Source organism: Lepeophtheirus salmonis, chromosome 8 (genome assembly GCF_016086655.4).
Source record: "Lepeophtheirus salmonis chromosome 8, UVic_Lsal_1.4, whole genome shotgun sequence".
In the NCBI taxonomy this organism is placed as follows: domain Eukaryota; kingdom Metazoa; phylum Arthropoda; class Copepoda; order Siphonostomatoida; family Caligidae; genus Lepeophtheirus; species Lepeophtheirus salmonis.
Genome location: NC_052138.2, coordinates 33,932,883 through 33,953,828, shown reverse-complemented (window position 1 = coordinate 33,953,828; position 20,946 = coordinate 33,932,883). Strand labels below are relative to the sequence as shown.

The 20,946-nt window shown below is 28.2% G+C and overlaps 1 long non-coding RNA gene across 1 annotated transcript; it reads left to right on the top strand.

Annotated features, from left to right (window-relative positions):
• Window positions 1–6,763: 6,763 nt before the first annotated feature.
• LOC139906200 (uncharacterized) lies at window positions 6,764–18,585 on the top strand. The gene is made up of 3 exons (XR_011781561.1): window positions 6,764–7,148; window positions 16,442–16,482; window positions 16,888–18,585. It is a non-coding gene; the product is annotated as an uncharacterized lncRNA (long non-coding RNA).
• The last annotated feature ends 2,361 nt before the right edge of the window (window positions 18,586–20,946 follow it).

The following is a 20,946-nucleotide window of genomic DNA, read 5'->3' as shown; positions in this document are numbered from 1 at the left end:
TTATATGTATACAACTTGAACACAACAAATAATTGAAATCCTGTATGTCTGAATTTATGTAACCACATAATCATATTAAATCACGTGTCTTCCAGAAAGGTAGATTAATTTCACTATATATTTACAATATATTATAGTTGGGAGTATCATGACATGCCCCTCCATTTAAAAATGTCTTCTTCTGTGCTGAGTAAAGGGCATGGACTAAAACTTTTTCTTTTAATCCTTCTTTCAAGTGACGACTCTGAAGTAGTTTCCTATCTGACATTTGGTGGAAGAATGAAATATGTTGAATCTTACTCTCTTATAATCACGATGTTGATCCTTAGAAATCGATGAAAAATAATGGATTCAAATACTGTTTTAATATGTTAATGTGGGGTTATCTCCAAATGTTGCAGAATAAAATGATTAATAATAACCACACAATTTTGAACTTCCTGAATCAAAATCTATACTAAACAAAGACAACAGTATACACTTATGTACTTTAGGCCTTAGTTCGTAGAAATGAAAATAAAAAGGTCTCAATTCCTTTATGAAGTTTTTGGGTAAATCTAGTCTATATAAAAGATTGAAAATATATCAGTTCAAATGAGTCAAAGAAAAGAACTCAGATACTCAAGTACTATTTGAAGGAAAAACATGAAAAAAAAAAAATTATTATAAAAATAATTTTTTCTTGTTACATGATCTCAAAAGTATAGAATTTAAATCAAAACACATTATGACAAAAAATAATAATATTGCAACATGGTGGAAAAAATCAATTTATCCCCACTTCTAAAAATTATATTTATTATAATTAATACCACTCATACTATTTGTTTTCAGGGTAACATTGTTTACATTTCAGATGTGGCTAATTAATCAAATGAATGATTGATTGAAAAACAATAAATTAGGTTTGTGATATGTTTTATAGGGCTGTGGTATGTACATACGCACATGTATATAATTTGTCAAAAAGTGTCATTGATATTGATTATTATTTTTAACGCCCTACATATTTGGCCCGTCAACACAAAAAGAAGATGAAATGATTTTTCTTATAACTTTGTGTGCATTATGTTGTATCCTTTTGTCATCAATTTTATCCATGAATGATTAATTTTGAACCTTTGAAGGTGTTGACAATTGCACTTTAAGTCACTAAAACTCATTTTCATAGTGAAAAAATGACAAATAAATGGTTTTTATTTAAAGTTATAGCTTAAATTATTAGGTATTTTAATGGGGAGGGGGTTTAAAAACAAATTCAATTTTATCCCAACTTTTGCAGGAGAAAATCATTTTTTCAGCAATCTAAAAAAATATTTTGATTTTGTTGTGCTACAATTTGTTTTTTTTTTAAAGTGAAAAATAAGGATTTTACTTTGATACTATAGAAAAATAACTTTAATCAAACATTTGAAATTCAACAACATAACTTTAAAATTCAAACTTCTGAAATTCAACAACATAAATTATCTTTATATATAGATAATGTCGTACAAAATAAGTCAATTTTTTTTCTCCTTGTGGTAAGGGGCAGAGTTTTGCAAATAATCATAATGACATAAGGATTGCTGTTCAGATGGCATTTGTCGGATAAAGAAATTTGATGGACAATTATTTTTTGTTTTTATTTTTCTACCAGTAAGTTATGTAAAAAGTAAATCAAACTATTGCATAGTGTCATTAACCATTTCTGGAACATGCTGCATATGTCCCTTATAAGTTTGATCATCAAAGTTTTTGACCTTTCGACATCTTTGAATAGTAATAATTTAAAGAAAATAATTTAACATTATTTGACACTTTTTTTAAATATAAGAAAGCCATTGGAAAATGAGTTGACTTTTTAATTTGACAAAAAGAGAGTAATTTTTTCTTTTATTTTTAATTTGAAGAAGATTAAGACGCAAATAATTTTTCTTGAAAAAATATCAATCAATTTTTTTTGTAAAAGTCAAGTGTATATTGCATCCAGGTAATCCTTATAAAAAGCTGACTCTATTTTTATTGCTTATCCAACTATGTACATTTATGTTGTTATTTATTAAACTATTCGTTTGCCCAAATGTATATTTATTTCTTCATTTATCTTCTTTCAAATGTAGCAACATTTATAAATATTCATCCCTGTTATAACAACTTTAAATTTTGTATTGCCTCTTTTTGAGGTGTCTAAGAAGACTACAATGGTGGCCCCTACTAAATGAATTATGACGGTGATTGTATTCCTAAAGAGTATGAAGTGAGTGAACTTAGTCGCGTATGAGTGAAATTGCCATCTTTTATCTTCTAACAGCCTACAAAATACTTCCTGCGTGTTGAAGATCAATTTGAGTTGGCTAAAACAACTCTGAAAGGAACTAAAATTAATCAGCTAGTAAGTACAGTTCTAGAAGATTTATTATATAAAGTCCTAGATTATTTTTTAACAAAGTGATTGAAGTCAAAACAGCTTCACAAGGACTTCAGAGTGCTTTTGACAAGAGCATTTTTTAGGTTCTAAGCATCAACTTATCAACACGTTTGTGAATCTCATATCAAACAAAGGCAATATAAAGGATACGAGAACACAACTTCCTTTTATACAAAAGAGAACAAAACAAATTTAACAAATCAGAAAAGTTTATTTTTGTTTCATAATGATATTACACATTTAAATTAAAGTTTTGAAAATCATATCAGATAGGTAACGTCCCCCATTGTTTATACATTCAATAAAGTGAACTTGGGTATTAAATATCCTTTGATTCTCTCATTTTTTCTCAATAATTAACTTTTTATTATTAAGTTTGAAGAGATAGTTTTAAAAAAATGCAAAATTTAATTCATCAACATATTTTATTTTACAATTATGGATTATTTTGATTTTGCAAAAGTCATAACATGTAAAGTTTTCCTGAAGAAATCCGTTTTCAATTACTTGATTTGAACAAACGCCACCAATTTGGAAATCTTGCATACCACTAGATCTGGTAACATCAATTTTAGCTCTTTAGTACTATTGCTTGATGAGTAATTCGCGCTCAAAGAATTTTTCAAATTTCAAATTATGAAACGAACTGAAAAATCGTATTTTAATTTTATTTTTAGAAATTGAAATATTAAACTAATTTTCATAAGTTGCACAAATTATAATCATGAGATAAACTAAAAGTAGATTAATTTAATAAAATACTACAGTAGGTTTGTCCTGCATGGTCGAGTAAATTATTAAATGATTTAGAATTATTCAAATTAATAAAAAACTAAAAATAAAGAACGTAGAATTTTTATTTTCTTACGTGATCAGGAAATAGTTGTTTTCTTCGGGGTCAGACATCAATCTTGCTGTATCACAACTGCTTCTCAGTATCAATAAGATCTTATAATATCCCAAACTACACTAAACTTAAGCACTGGGACAAAATACAGTTTAAAATCTGCCACAGCCGTGTTTCAAAAACTCCTCCAATATTTTATAGTACACCCCAGCCCACGGTTTGTGCAGGTGAACTACTGGGCCCAAGGTAAGTTAATTTTCTCAATTGCCCCTTCTCTGAATAAAAATGATTTTTTCTAATATTCCAACACCAGCCCACAGGTTGTACAGGTGAATTACCAGCCCCCAGGACATGTTATACTGTACGGTCGCTTTATGTCTAAGCATCAAGAATAACTTCTAATATGTTAGAATATACCCCCACCCACGGGTTGTGAGCTGCTAGTCCTTAAGGCAGGTTAAAGTTGTCCGCCTTCCCTTTGATGAGTACCAATGAACCTTCCTACTATGTCAAAAAACACCCCGGCCCTCAGGTTGTAGAGGTGAAGAATGGGGATTAAGGCAATTTAAACTGCACCACTATCCCATTTCCAAGAACTCCTTCGAATATCCCCCCCCCCACGTTTTGTGGGCTGCTAGTGCCATAGGCAGGTTAAATTTTTCTAATTCGCTTTCGTGAGAATAAAGAACCCCTCTTAATATCCAAAATACATCATGCGCCTCAAGTTGTACAGGCTCTCAATGCAGTTTAAGCACCATGAACCCGATCAAATATGATAGAATAGATCCCTGCCGACGGGTTGTAGGATGTTAGTCCCTAAAGCAGGTTAATGCTGTGGCAGCTAAGCTGATTCCCTCATAGAGATAAAATACCTTTGGCGCTTACACTGAGCTAAAGCAAGGAACTTTTTTGAAGCCATAACTTAATTTACAAAAACAATGGAGAATATAATTGGGCAATTCCACGTCAAGTGTAGACACCCTCACAGCATGACCATCACCGATTTTGATGATTTTTGGTGAGCTGGCTTTTCTATATGAAATAAGAGAGTGTTTGAAATATTAGGGTTCTGTGACTCACCTGGGCCTAGGCCCACTCAATGTTGGGCCTGATGTGCTGGACCTGTGTTGCTTAGAAGGCCATAATTCCGCTTATAGTGCTCGATTTTAACACAAATTACGTCAAAAGATGCACAAGAACACAAACTTTAACTTATTTTCAGTCATAATCTTATTTTAATAATTAAAAAAAAGTTCGTAGCCCTTCAAAATGACGCCCCTGCCAAGCAGCAAACACGATTTTGTTTTAATTTTCGTGAACATGTATCAATATATTTTTTCAAATATATCCAAAATTCAGAGTGGGATCTTAATGGGATCACTTCCAACAAGAGCATTATTTAGAGTATATAGAGCCGCTTTTATAGGATATTGGTATGATTGTTCTATATTTAAACTCGTATTATATATAATATACATATTTTCTGTTGATTAATAAAATAAAATAGGATTCTTATTTAAGTATAATATAATTAAAAATTTATATATTTTATAAAATTGACTCCTCTGATTCACTATAAAAGCGAACTCTTAGTGATCGGTCTAATTCGGGAATAAATGAATGAAGTTTTTGTGTACCATAAATATTTCATAAATTATTGAATAATTAACTCGGAACAATGTTGGATACTCTCGCTGGTAATACATAATTATCAAATAAATAAATAATGTTGTCAAATTTCTTTCCCAACGGCATTTAATAAACTCTATAAATCATAGATGTCTATGAATCATCAAATTAAAAAATTGATAAATTTGATTTTTTTTTGTCCAACACACATCCATCTAAGTAATGCTAAATTAACCAAAACACAATGAGTTTAAGAGAATAATTTATCGCGTTGTCGATTAAGCTATGTCACTCTATTTTGTTTTTTCATAATGGAAAATTAGATGCTTCACTTCAACATCTCTTGTTATTTGACAACTATTTATGATTGAAATGAAATTCTTGATATTTAGATGTATTATTTATTCCATTAGATGAAGATAAATAAGTTAAAAGAATACATCAAACTTAAACATCAAAAATTGCATTTCAAATTTAAAAAAATCTATTAAACGATTAATCCAATATTTTAACTATTGAATATTTGATCCATTGACAAAAGTTTTTTTTTTTTTTAATTTTTATCTTTTAACTCTGACATCTATCCTTAAATAATTGACCGCCTTTAGAAAATTATCTCTCAACGGTGGCTGAGGACAGCAATGTTGTATAAATTCAATAAATTTCTTTTTAATTTTGGGAAAGTTTTACAGAGGGTGTCCACTTTTTAAATCAAAATTTATTTGGGCGGGCTTCTTTATAGGTAGGATTGTTTCAGCATGGATATAATAATTTATATTAGAAAAAAAATTACAAATAATGAGTAATGACGTCATTTCATAAGAAACATTCAGATTATATTTTACATGAACATCTACATATGATATTTTTAATTTTGTGGTCAGTTTTATCCATACTCGTCATCTAATCCGTGTTTTGGGATATAAGGAATTAATATTTCGCATAATAAATTGAAGTACATTCGTCTCCTGGAAAAAGACCATCTCCTCTGAGTCTCTGACTCTGCATTCCAATCTACAATCACGACAATGTCTTCATTTACTAAAAGGAATTAAACCCCTTGAGGTTTTTTGACGTTGTAGAGAAGACTATGAGTCAAAGTCAAAGAAAAGGATATAACCTGTAGTTCCTCATAGTGGGGAGGAATAAGGATACTTATGTTTCATTTGAGTTACATGAATCAAATAAAATAGTGAAATCAGAAATTGAATCCTTATTTCTAGAATCCTAGAGTCACACCAGAGATGAAGCAAAAAGTTAGCCGGGCAGCTTTAAAGACGATTTCTCACTTTAATCATTCAGCCACAACAGTATCAGAAGCCCTGAAAGTGTGCAAACATCTTCTTTAGGTAATCTTTAAAGAAAAATAATATATTTTCCACTTCTAATATAATGTCTTTTGACAGCTCAATCTCACCCTTGCTCACGCCAAGCTGCTGTTTGATTACCAAGAAGACCCTCGTGACTACACAATACGACTTGGTTTCTACAGCGCGAAAGTGCTGAAACATCTTGTTGTGCAGAAAGGACTAGAAGGTAGGAAGGAACTGAAAGACTTGCAGGTCGACGAACCATTTTTTTATATCGTCAAAAGTCTTTCTTTCCTCTTCCCAGAAAAATTATTTTGTTCATCCAGTTCCAGTAAGAAATTACAAGAAACTTTCTTGTACATCTAAAATGTAATATCACAACTGAAATCTTGTAATTCCTTTTTTCAGGCTCAATCAACATATCCTCAACACAATGCCTTGGCTTTGGCAAGTGAACAACTGCGCGGACACATTTTTTATTTATTTTGCCATGTACTCGGTTTTTCAAATCGACTGGTGTTCCACAGTTCAGGTATGTACATCACCATAGAATAAGTCAAATATATTCAACGTAGCCCTAGACAAAATTATCTATCATATTAAGATCTGGCATTCTGGGGGCCCGTATTTCCTTTCAAATGAAGTAATTCCAGTTCACACTCAGCCAATTCAATGACCTGTGTGAGACATGACAAGGTGCTGAGTCTTGTTTACAGTCCAGATCGGGACGCCAGCTACATTTGAGATCTCTTGCATTGAAATCTCGATGTTGTTGGGGACAAAAATAATCGCCGTACCTTACCAGTAAACTCAATCTCCTTTATGTCTAGAGCAACTGTAACCATGATGCCAACAACTTAACTTTTGTTTGTTGATACAACAACGTTTCTGCCTACAAAAAAGATACACCATCGGATTACTACATCATAAGAAAAGGAACGGCACACACAAGGTACGCTTTGATTTTAATGCCCTGTATAAACAACATCAATGCACTAAGACGTTGAGTAAATACACTCCCTTTAAATTTATGCATTGATTCTTCATTCCTAATAAATTAATATCCTTTTCAAATTCATCTCGGGATAATTCATACTCATTTAAAAAGTTATATTTAGAGATGTCAGCCGGATTGTGCTTTCATATAAGTTAGTAGTTTGTGTCTAACACTCTATAGGGAGGGTTATGCAAGTCAGAGGGCACTGGATACAACTAGTATGTAATAAATTGGAGACATATATGGTTTAGGGATTCAAAATGACGAAATTATTATAAATCTTTTATAGTGTGTAGAAAGGGAATCCTTGGATATGACTAATAACACTATGCAACAAATTGAAGGTCTTGGAGCGCCCCCAGGCAGAAACCCGCATTTATTTTTGTTATTTAAGCTGTTGAACGAAAATCACTTTTTTTAAAATCAAATTTTTATGTTTTAACTACGATTCAATGCCATATTTTGATATGAAATAACTATATTAATGGAAATTAAAGTCAACAATAAATTAATACATACATTTCAGCATTAGAATCTTAGTTAAAGTTATAGAATAGACCTTATATTTCAATTTAAAAGAAATTGCCTTTAAAAAAAAGTTGATTTATTTTTATTTTTGGATAATTTATTTTTAATATTTATTCAGGATTTTTCGTAAAATACGCTTGTGAGGTTGTGTTAATATAGATTAAAATAATATTCAGGGATTTTTTTTGAATTATTTATGAGTTTCTTAAGAAATAATACAAAGTTAATAGAAATATAAGGTTAAACTTTTTATATCTATAATAGGGATTTTTAGTGCATATTACATTGATCATATTCACATATCAGGGGTTATCCTTGGCAATAAGTAGTATACAATACCAGTATTGAGTGATGTTTTATACTTAAAGCTACTTAATGGAGTTTAATCTGGATTTAATGTTAACTTTTTCATTTTATTTAGTTAAAATATCCACTTTTAGCCCCCAAGATGGTAGTTCCTTCAATTATAATGTAATTTATGAAGTCAGTGAGAAGGTTCCATAATTTAGCATGAAAAAAAATAAAGAAAAAACTTTGAAAAACTCTCACCTAACTTTTTACAAGCAGGAATAGACATTTTAAAATCATTTATTTCTTTCCCTTGATAAAATAATTTTTTTTACAAAAGATATTGTAATAAAAAAATATTCTACTTTGAAATGAAAAAAATTTTTTTTTTATGTTTCTTTAATGGTTTTTGTTCTGCTATAAGATTTTCCTGATATTGTTTGAAAAACGTGGTTGAACTCAAGCATTGCCCTTCTTTTGAATTAGGGGTTTTTGAACTACGATTAGTATAGTCATTCGTTCTAAAATATAGATCGTGAAGGTTTGTAAATAATTGTTAAATATTTAATGTGTTTTGGTACATGGAAGTACTGGTCATTCCATTGATTAATTATGGTGCTTGAAAAAAAAAGCAATCAATAGTCTTAAAGTTCATGTTGGAGGCAGCCATAGGAAATCATTTTGAAAAATAGAAATATATATGAATTAAAAAGTCTGCAATAAAGCCTCAATTTTGTATTAATTATCACTCTCGTAAAAGTTCACCAAATTTGTTTGTCATCAAAAGTCTACAATTATACTTCGAACATTGTACGTGAATATATGTACTTTGTAAATATTAAAATTTTACCTTTAGATACAGTATTTGCATTTGACAAAATGATATTTTCATTGTACAAAATGGCCGAGAATTAGAATTGTTTTATCTTTAACATTAGATTTAATCTCGTTTAAAAACATTTTAGAATGTAAAAAGTGCATATTTTTATTGAATTTTACATTTTCAGTACACCTTCCAAATAAAAAAATTTATTTCGTAGAAATATATAGTTTATATAACAATTTAATAATAATAATCCATCATCAACAAACATTAGTACCTATTAATACAAATGGTGTGCTTAAATACCTCAAAACTCAAAATAGTTTCAATATATCCATATATGCATATTTGATAGCGACCCTCATAATAATCTAGATAATTTCTTACTTTATTCATCTTTGGATATGGAACACTTTTGAATTTTTGATCTGTAGCTTTATTCATGACCCGTGGGAAGATTTGTATTGTTTTACAAAGTGAGAGTGGTTTTATGTTTGGTTATCTAATCATGACTTTTTTTTATTTTCTCAAGATGTTGTTATTTATTTTTATTTTGTTATTTTTTTGTTTTGTTATTTTTTGTTGTTTGTTTTTATTTTTTGTTACTCGAAGTTGAATTCAGGTTCGACATCAAAGTAATTCTGGCCTATGTCAATGCTGTATAAGGAGTGGGATTTGTGTTTATTTCCTTCTTCTCAGGACTGCTCCAAGCTGATCTAATTAAACCACATTACAGCCCTGTTGTTCTACTTCAAAACCTTTTTTAAATTGTCCCGATTACCATGTTAATTTTTGGGGTTTTCTTAAAAAAAGCCAAAATATATGGGTCTTTCAAAATTTTCCATTTCTATCAATAAACCTATAATAAAAAAATGGTGCAAAGAAAGTGTTAGGACACTTTATATATATTTTTTATCTGATTATATTTTTAAAAAATGTAATTTTTTTAAAAATATATAATATTTTTTTATGGTCCTTTAATTGGTTGGATAGACTTGTACTTATTATATATAAGTAAACGTTTGTAGTATTACATTTACTCTATCTAATATAGGAATCTTTTCTGAAATCCATATAAATAAAGTATATTTCTTTCTTTAGGAATCCCCTGGGTGCAAACGTACACCAACTGAATTCAAAAATATAACTTCTCTCGAGTTTGTTGTTCATGAGATGCGGCGATTCCATTACATTTATAATATTTTAATGTTAATAATTACAATAAAAATAGTGAGAGAGTACGGGTACAAATTTTGAGACACATAGATAATGTCTTTACCTAAAAAAAATATACTTTAAATAGATAAAGGTGTTAAAATATTCAAAGCAATTTATAGTTTTGACACTCCAGAGAAATGATAGCAATCAAAAAATAACTTCATATACAAAAACAAACGTTTTTATTTTATAAAAAGAGTAGTATAGTCTTTCTTAGCTATACGAAGAACAAAAAAAAAATCTTCACTTTTTTCATAAAAAAGTATAGTTTTAGAGAAACACTTAAATAAAGCTTTTGAAATATAGTTTATTAAAAAAAGTCATTTTTTTTTTATAAATGGCTTTACATATTTTGAATATTGTTAAATTGACAACTTTTAAAGGCAATTTCTTCATTTTATATGCATAAATATTTGTAATATTATGTTTATCCAAATTTCGAAAATTAACCATTTAAGAACCACTTATATTTTAATTGTTTCGATGTAAAAATTTTAAATGATTAACAGTTATGAATTGATTTGATTAACACAATTAATATTTAAATATTTGGTTATCAAATCAGCTTTTGATTATTCTGAAGTATTTAATTTTCCATTCGTAATTATGATATAAGTATATGTATGTTAGTATTAAAATTTAAATTCATGAAATTCTTGGCATGATATTTGATTTGCTTAAGAGGTCCCAAAATATATTGTATGAATAAAACTGACAGTTATTGATTGTGTCTATTTTAAACTTATACCAATTAATTATAATAGTCGAGGTAGTGCAAGACAGTCTCCAAGACTCCAAGGAAAATTAAGATGAAATAAATATTTTAGAATCATCAATAACTAGATTGTTATATGTTTTGAATCACTACTTTCAATATGTTATAGTACAAAATATTTATTTTCCAAACTCAAATTTGGAGAAATTCAATTAATTACCATACTTTTGCACAAACAGTCTTGGGATAACACTATTTAAAACCTTTTTCTGTCTGTTAAAAATTTGATACATATACTCATAAAGTAAAAATATTATTATTAAATATTACAGAAAAAGTTGCAATATTTGTTGCAGTTGACTGTTTGATACTGAGCGTTTAATTTAATCAAGTTTTACTTTAATGTGTGAGTTTTACAAGAAATTGTATTAACTTAAAGCAAAAACATCCATATAAATATATAACAAAAAGCAAAAAAAAATAAAAACTTAAAAAAATTCATTTTTACATATTATTATTGTTCCAAAAATTACTTGCACAACTCAAAGAATTTTAATGTTTTTAAGTAGGATTATACTAAATACAGGTAAATTCTGTAAAATGTACCCAAATATTCGGAAAATGTTACTTTTTCATCTTTAAACTTTACTTTATCAAATAGAAATATACAATTACGATATTAAACATGTAAATAAATATATTATGTAACACTCATTTTTAAATATATTTGTACATTTTGCCGTAGTTTAATTTTTTTAAGACATTATGATCCAGCAACTTTGATAGGATAATATTATAAATTGAATGAAAGGCACAGTAAAACAAAATCAAAATTTTTAAGCTTGTGTAACTCTTATAAATTCCAATATCAATCAAATGTGTTAGGGATATCCCATAAACCTAAAACTAAATTATTCATTTTTTAAAGTAAATGTAAGGTACACCCTAAAATTTGGAGATACTAAGAGAAAATCAAAAGCACACTTGACATAGAATTCCCAGAATTTAATAATTGAACGTGAATTTATAAGTTTAATTAATCAATGGAGCAATCTTTTACTTTTTTTATAACAATTATTTACTTGAAAATAAGTTTTCTATGCTACATTCAAGGTTCCCTAGTTGTAAAAATGTACCATGTTTATAATTAAAATTTAGTAAAATGAAACGATAGCATAGTAATTAAAATGAATGGGCCTTTACTTTAACACGAAAACATACTATTTGTCATAATAAACAAAAATGTGAGCTAATCATAGATTAAGATTTTGATTCTGGAATGTTTATGACAGATCAATATTTTATATATTTCAGAAGCGACAGTAATCTAAATGTCATTTTCTAAGAACCTATTAATTGAAAAAAACAATGTGGCATTAATCATCCCATTTGCAATGTAGTTTTGCATTTCTTCATAGAAACTGTGAATATTTTACACTGACTATTAGCTTCAGTGGTGTACAATCCATATGGTTAGCTTTTAACAAATACACTTATAACAATATTTTACTTCAATAGCTACATGTTCTAGTATAAAACAACATTTTTAGTCCGTTGTTTCATTTCTTAGTTTAATTTTATTATACAATACAAACCAGAGAGCAAAGTTTTGGGCGGAATTTGAGATATTTTTCTTGCAAAACTGTACTATCTATTAAATGCATTTTATAAATTTGGTGTTTATAACTGACATCTATGTTTAAAAAACTTACAATCTACGGACCTAATTATGCTTTTGATGTTAGCAAAATTTGAATCTCGTATCTCAAAAACATAGTCACCCAAACATTAAAAGTTAAACATCTCAGTTCAATCTTTTCCCCAAATAACATTTTTTCACCCTGGGTAAACATCATGTTATATATAAATTATACTTATTAGTTGTACTTGTACAGTCCTTAGTAATGCAATGGAACTCTACATACCTTGAATGAGGACATAATTTTTCCTTTTTCCAAAAGAGTTATTTTTCTCTTAATATATCGGGGTAAAAATGTGTCCGAATATATTGTAATCTTAACCATAATTTTGACAAAATTTTTCAAATTAAATAAAAAAGATAATTTCTTATGACTGCTTTAGTGCCTCACTTAATAGCTGGGTGACTGGGTTTAGTGAACACAAAAGTGTTTCGGAAAAATCTAAAGCTTAGTTGGCGAAAAAGAAAGTTAGAAAAGCGTGGACATTTGTAAAAAAATAATGAAATACGCCTTCGAAAGATCTACTGGATTTGTTTTCTGAGACAAAATCTTTTTTGGAACGAATGAAGTTTTTAAAGTAGAAATACCTTGTGTAATTATTTGTATAAGATGTCAGTTTCTAGGTAAAGTTAAATTGTTGGTTCTCTCATTTCCTTGGGTAACGATAAACCACTAAACTATAACCCTTGCCTAAGAACTGTCGATCCATATTATTAAAAATATACTGTAACACCAACATTGCTGATTGGATTCTTCATGTAGGGGGCACTTCCTTGACTCTTGCTGCTAATTTCGTACAACAAGGCATGCCAATCCCCTTCTTTACAGGAATTGATTAAGTATAAAGGGGGAAAATAATAATCACCAAGTTTCAGAACGTAATATCGAAAAAGAAGTAATGAATTTAATTCATTTCAACCCCTTTTGTTCGTGATCACAAAAATGGTTTCGTAACAGGTTGTCAATATCTTCGATATACATATATCAGCAAGTAAAAAAAAAAAAAAACCGTGAACGTTTTTTTCTGAAAAAATCTGTAAAATATTCATTCATTTATTTTTGTAATTGAGTGAGACCCCTAATATATATGGTAGGGAGTATCATTATCGATAGGTATGATAAAAATCTCAATGCGTCAGATTGGCTCATTTCTCTTAGAATGAGAAAAAATATGACTTAAAAGTAGAGGCTATAATAGTGCAAATACTTTCATGATAAGATATACATGTAGATAAAAAAGGAGTCCTCTTCCTGTAGGTGTAAACAAAACAATCAAGAGATATATGGACTCAATGTACTTTTAAACAATAATACAATTCATATTTTTATTAGGTAAAGAGGACTTCTCGCCCATCTTTTAACAACTCTCTAATCTTTGGAGAAAACTACATTCTTTATTTACATATTTTTTGGATTCTTTATGCCTCATTAAAATTCTTAGAAATTGCCCGATTTTATCATTTATAAAAAATAAACATATTATTTTCCATGAATATCGTTTTATGTTTATTTCTTAAGAATTTCTGACGAAAAATATATATAAATACAAATATTACGAAAAGAACTGTAAATGTAGATATATAATGTATGGCAGAAGAAAGATTCATAACTCATGTGGCAAACATTCTTTTTGTTCCGGTTTGTGAAAGATCTTGATGGCGTTCTATTTAGTGGCCAGAATTCTTAATTTAATTATATCCTATGATTAACCGATAATTGTGATATATTTTTCATAATGGTCAAAAGATTTTTACAGTATAGTGAATTGTAAAAATCAATAAGCGACAGTAAAAAAGTTTCAAAACTATTCGCCCATAAACTTTTTTTGTGTTTGGTAAGAAACTAATAAAATTAGATTTTGTGATCAATAACATCAAACGTGCTGAAAGTACTCCAAATCACTTGATTATTGATATAATTTAGCTATTTTAATTAATTATGTTTATTATTTTCTCATAATATTAATGAAATTTATTGTTTAACATTGTGATTTTAAGTAGTTCATTAAAGTAATTAATTTTCGAAGATTAATTTTTTTTTTTTAAACATTGAATGTATTCTAAAGTATTTACTTTTTAAGATATTTCTTAACATAATAAAACAAAATATTAGCAATTGCTTGATTAACTATAACAATTGCAAGTCATGAGTCATAAAATAACAACAACAATTAATTGGTACAATAGGTCATTAGTATAGAAAAATAACATCTAGTCCCTTGGTACACCCCATTTGCTGAATTTTTTCTTAATAGAAACTGAATAACTGCATTTCACATAAATTATGCATTAGGAATGAATAATTTAAAATACTATGATAAATTTAATTATAAATTCAAGCTACAATTAATTATTTATTATCAAGCTTTGATTAAATTATAAGCATATTTCATATGTAAAATTTACATATATATTATTTATTAAGTTGTATAAAAATTACTGTTCATTTTTAAACAAATACGATTTAATTAAAAATAAAATAGATATATTTGAAAAATATGAAGTTAAATAATGGATATTATGTGTAGTAAACCCATAACAATCCAATTTACCCACTAAAGCCGTGTCTTATTTAAACAAGGTGGTTAAATAAATTGAATTCTAAAGGGGCACCAGCATCTAAAAGTGGTGTGACAAACTAATTATGTAAAAATAGAGTGACGGTTGATAAAAATTTTTGTAGTGCTCTCTATGTGAGTAACATAGAGCTATATATTATATTAGTAGTAGTTACCGGGATTTCCTTGAGCTTTTAGGCGTCGACGAAATGACAAAATTTGCTTCAGTAATATAAGTGAAATCTCCCCAATAAATCCTTAGTGTTACAGTTTGTTTTTCCAGGGCACACTCATGCATACATACTCAATATTTTGATGTTCACCCTTTAAGAATAAAAGAATAGGGATAATAGCTTACAATAAAAATATTTTGACTTGATTTGCCAAAGTACTTTATCTGGTTGCTCAATTTCATTTAGGGGCAAATTATATTTTTTTAATAAAGTACTTCCTTTTTTTTTTTTTAATATGAGTTGACCTAAACTCCTGTAAGATTTAATTCATTTTGACATACCTTTTTATACAATTATATACAAATACTCTTAGTACGCTTAGTCGCATTTTTAATTCTTAAATCAAGTATATACACTTAAAAACTGACTTCTGTTCAATATATATACAAACAGACTTTGCTTTAATAATATAGATTAGCTGATATTATCAAACAAGGAGTTGTATTATTTTCCCGCAAGGCGGCGACACTGTCTACTCTTCATGTTCCATTGTTTTGTGAATTTCGGATATATAAATCAAGTGCCACTTGTCAGTTTAATTCAGATCTGCAATATAGAACGGTACTAAATCAATCTTGCATGGTACAATTAGGTTAGTTACTTAACCCTCCGTTAGTGAACTTGGGTATTATACACAACAAGAATAACAAAAATGCTTCTTATTACTTTAAATCTAAGTTTTATAGCCGATACTTTTTAATATAACTTCCATTCATTAAATCAGATTTTAATAAAAATTTATATCGAGATAATACTTTGGATACGTATATTTTGTCATTTTTAATAGAGGCTTAGTAAATTTGAATAACTATTTTGTCTAAAAATTGTTCCTTTGTTTTTTGTTTTGCTTTCTTATTATATACAACTCACGCACTTCAACAAAACTAATGAGTTCTAATTTAATTCTCACAATTTGGATAAAGTAATTAATATTGCATAGACATTTTAACAAAGATAAAAAAATAATGTTTTTACTGTAAAATTATCAAATTATACCTGTTGATACCCATTACTCATGTTGTTTTTATTATTATATCAGATATGGATTTATTTTTTCTTAATATTTGTCATTGCAAAAGAGATGGAATAGTTTAAAAAAAGATACAATATTGAAATGTCATAATTATTATTATCTTTTAAATGTTTATTATATAATTCAATGCTTTATATGTTTATTTTTATACAGTTCACTAACTCCGTTATAAAAAGAATTTTCACAATCAGAGGGTAAGGATAAAAGGACAAAACAGTGTTTATGAAATTTATCAAAAAAAGTATATATATTGAACATCACCTTTCACTATTAATTTGTATAGAATTTTGATATGGGTATTTAAATTAAATATTATTAAAACCCACTCTTTTGATACAACCTGCAACTGTTTTTTTAATATCTCAAATACTTGGAACAACAGCACCTTCCATCAATCTAATATCAATTTGATAATTCTTAAAATTATAAAATGATTAATAATTTTGAACAAGTTTATTAAGATAGTTTTAATATACAATACACTTTTACACAAATTTTTACATCAAACTATTCTTCATAAGCAAATAAAACTGTTTAAATTTACTCTTTTTATACTTTTTTTTTAAATTCTTACCTTTGGTGCATATGTAACAACACAGCCGACCCAAGGTCACGGAAACTCCAATTAAATACAGCAACCCGTGTGTATAGGATATACTTCAGAAGTTGAGGTATATTTCATATTCAAAAAATAATCACATTATTAAAACTAAAATAAAATCCTCAAGACAACGCTTCAAAATAAAAAAACTTAAAACAAACATCACTAAACCAAATCATTAATTGAAAATAATTAAACATAAATATGAACACACCATAATAATTAAAAACCTTTTTTAATGTATAAGTAAATACACATAGTGTCATTTTTACGTCATTTCGCAATTACTTTCAAATTCACAAATTTCTATAAAACCATCCCGAAAAAGACCAGTGGCAATAATTTTATCAATTTAGAACATATAATAACTTTTTTTTTCATTGCAGATCTTGGTTAAACCAATATAAACTTCTTCTAATTTTTCAAGTTTTTAATTTAAAAGTTGAATTTGACTTCAAATGAGATAAAAAAACAAAATGTTAATAAAAAACTACTAATTTTTACATTTTATTAAAAGAGGATCAAAGTTTTATTTAAACAAAAACTGAAATATAGTCAAGCAAGTTGATGCATTTCTGCATTGGAATCTTTCACAGAGAAAATAATAAAAAGACTGTTGGCACTTTCGAAGAGAATAGATACATAAAAACACACATTATTTTACTAAAGAACGGCGTTGAGGCATTTATTGGTAAAAAATTATCAGAGTCTCATATAAGGCCTGTGGTAATAGTAAATGATGGGAGGTGTACATTAGAAAATAAATACATTTTTGATGGTAGTCGAGACGATGGCGAATGAATATAAACAAAGGATTTCTGACAGCAACGAGGGAGCTCCAAAAGAAGGCCTCAGATGAGTCGAGTATGACCTGATATAGATACGATTAAAGAATGATCTATTTAGTTTTATACATGAAGAAAACGTACTTTTAGTTTTAACATAATATTCTAACTTTATTACAATACTCACGCGTATAAAACCTATTAATAAGATAATTGTTGTGGATAATCCAACATTGCTTCGGTTAATGTTTTGATTAATATATTATTATTAAGGTACAACGTTATTATTTACTTTTTTTAACATGGTTCATTAATTTTTTGTATGATTTTTCTTTTTATCGATACTTTTTAAATGTAAAGCTGGTACTTAAAAAAACTATGGCAATAAATTTGTAACAAAAAATACTAAAACAACGGGAAGTGCATTTTAAAATTGCACACACTTTCTCTACACACACAGAGGCTGTCATTCTCCTTTATTTTATAAATGATAACAAAGGAAAGTAGTTTATCAATTTGTTTTGTTATAATTTAATGAATAATTAATCACGGTGTAGAATGTTTTACTCCTGTATGCAAGCAAAGGCTATGACGGCATTTCAAAGGATCCGGATGTGAACTTTCATAGATTTCTAATAAGAGACGCCCAAAACTTAACAAAATGTCTTAGGTCCATGCCAAGAGATACAATTGACTAGATACCAACAGGATGCAAACAGCTAGTAAGTTCAAGACAATAGAAAATCATTCCAATGAAGATGCAAGTAATTCTCCCCAATACCATGAATATTTCTTGTATATCTCTGACACGGCTCATATTTTGCTTTGTGTCCTTTAAACCATTTTTACTGAACTGAGATTATCTGTAGCTCATTTTTTTTAAATACTTTAAATCTGTTTAAAATATATTTTATGACGGAAACTTTTGAATATCTCCTGAAATTCCTGAATTTCTTATTGTAAAAATATATTTTCAAATTATTAATTGTAAATTTTGTAGTTTTTAATAAAGATTTGATAAATTTGTTCACATTTAACTCTTATATTTGCTTTTCTAATTCTTCTTTTTTTTCAATTTTAGGTATACATATGCCTTGCTTGTAATATAATATTAGCTGTGATTATAGATATCACACTCAATTTCATCAAACTGAATGTGTACAAAATCTTTTTAGGATCCTTGCCCTTTGGGTTCTTTTTGCTTTAAACTCCAAAACTTGTATTTGTAAAAATCATACATTCAGACACAAAAGGGTTAGACATTGTAGCTTGCCTGGAGGTAGAAGAAGACTATCAAACTTCATAAATTCAGACAATAAAATTAACTCCGTCACTAAAGCCATCAACATTGCAGCTTATCTGGGTTCCACAGATGGCCAGACAGAGAAAGATACATTAGACAACATGTGTGAACAGTTTCTTTATTTTCCAGCTGGCCAGAGTTAGACCAAATTCAATCTTCTATGCTCTCATTTATAATGGAGCAAATTTCTCCTCTCTTCAAACTACATAAAGTTAGGAAATATTCTTCTACACTCCTTTCTATTGCTTTGATATAAAACAATGTCAGTTCCAGTCTCAACGAGCACGTATATACATCCTATGATCTGTCACTTTCGTGCCCCAAATATCTAGGGACTGAATGCCGTGTGATTAGAGGAGAAAATAATTACCTTCATTCATGACTAGGTACTTAAAAGTACGAATTAGAGGCTTGAAAAACAGAGGATAAAATGTAACACTAATGATTGACGAGATTTATTCGGCCCAAAGAGAAGAGTTTGTGAGAGAAAACTTTATTGGAACTACTAATAAGCAAACATCTAATACTATTATCACCCCCATGATCAAATCATCTTTTGGAACATATACATATATGCTGAATACTGTCTTCCTACCAGTGGAAAACTTAACAGTAGATTTATTAGGCATTGTCTGTTGACAATAACACAGTATTTAGAAAATCCTGCGCCCATAATCTATGTGGATGTAATCATCACACTTATATACGCAAACTTATAAAACTTACCAAGTAATATTAAGCATAAAACATGCATCAATTGAAGATAGTTATTGAAAAAAACAAACAAACTATATTTGGATTCCGCATCGTTTATCAATCAGTGATGCATTTACCAACAAAAGTAATTTATTCAATAAATTTGTTGTACTTCAGTGAAAAAACCTCATTCAACAAATATTAAACGTAAATAATCTCCTTATTTGACGCAATTCAACTCGTTCAAATCGATCCATACAAAGCCGAAAAAAAAATAATTTCCAAAATCATGTCCGCACATCTCTCAAAATATATAACTACAATAATACCTTAAATGAAGTCAAATAATAAAAGTAAATACTCAACTACAGTTAGTTATAAAAGTTATCATAATTCCGTCAATTAGTAATGAAGTTCTTTAATAAATAAAATAAACTTATGTAGAAGTGAGATATGTTCAAGTCTTTGTGTAATGATCAAAGATTATTTTAACGTCGACATACCTGTTTACACTAAGTGTAGTAATTTTCTAGAATAACTTTACTTTTAGTTGAGGGTATTAAGATAGTTTTTTATAGTTAAGAGTAATAGAGTATTTTTCTTGTATTTTATCCAATTTCCTGAAAAATGCTATCAACAACTTACAAATCTGGTCACTGTTTCTTTATCTATTTTCCTAATATTGTCGATAAACTTTTCAAAATTGCAATGAAGAATTTTTCATTGCATGCTGAAAATAAAATATTTGCAATTATCAGAACAACGACATAAACATTGCCAAACTGCATTTGATCTAACACATGATTTTACTTCACAGATGATATTTTTATCATTAGCAACAAAATAAAAACTATATTTAAACTAATGTAAGAAAATATTCTAAATGAATGTCGAAAGTAATATAAATAATTTTTAAATTATCTGGGTATAAAATAAAATGGTTAAGTTAAGGGATGAACATAATTTAGGATTAGTAATTAAATTGATTAATTTAAGATCGTGAGACATATTTTAGAGTCGGATAAATTTATCAATCAATGTTCATAAATCTTAGTAGTCATTTATCATTTTTGTAGTTACACGAAAAGAGAAAGCCAGCGTATGTGTGTAAGCGCGATATTTCCCCTCTCTTTCAAGTAGTTTTATTATTCCTTACATGTAATGATAAATATATTCCTGACGGAAAAAAAGCTACAGTACAGAACGAAATTATTCATTATTCAAAAAAATGATGATTTTTCTTCATAATTTCAATTAAAAATAAGTCTTGTGA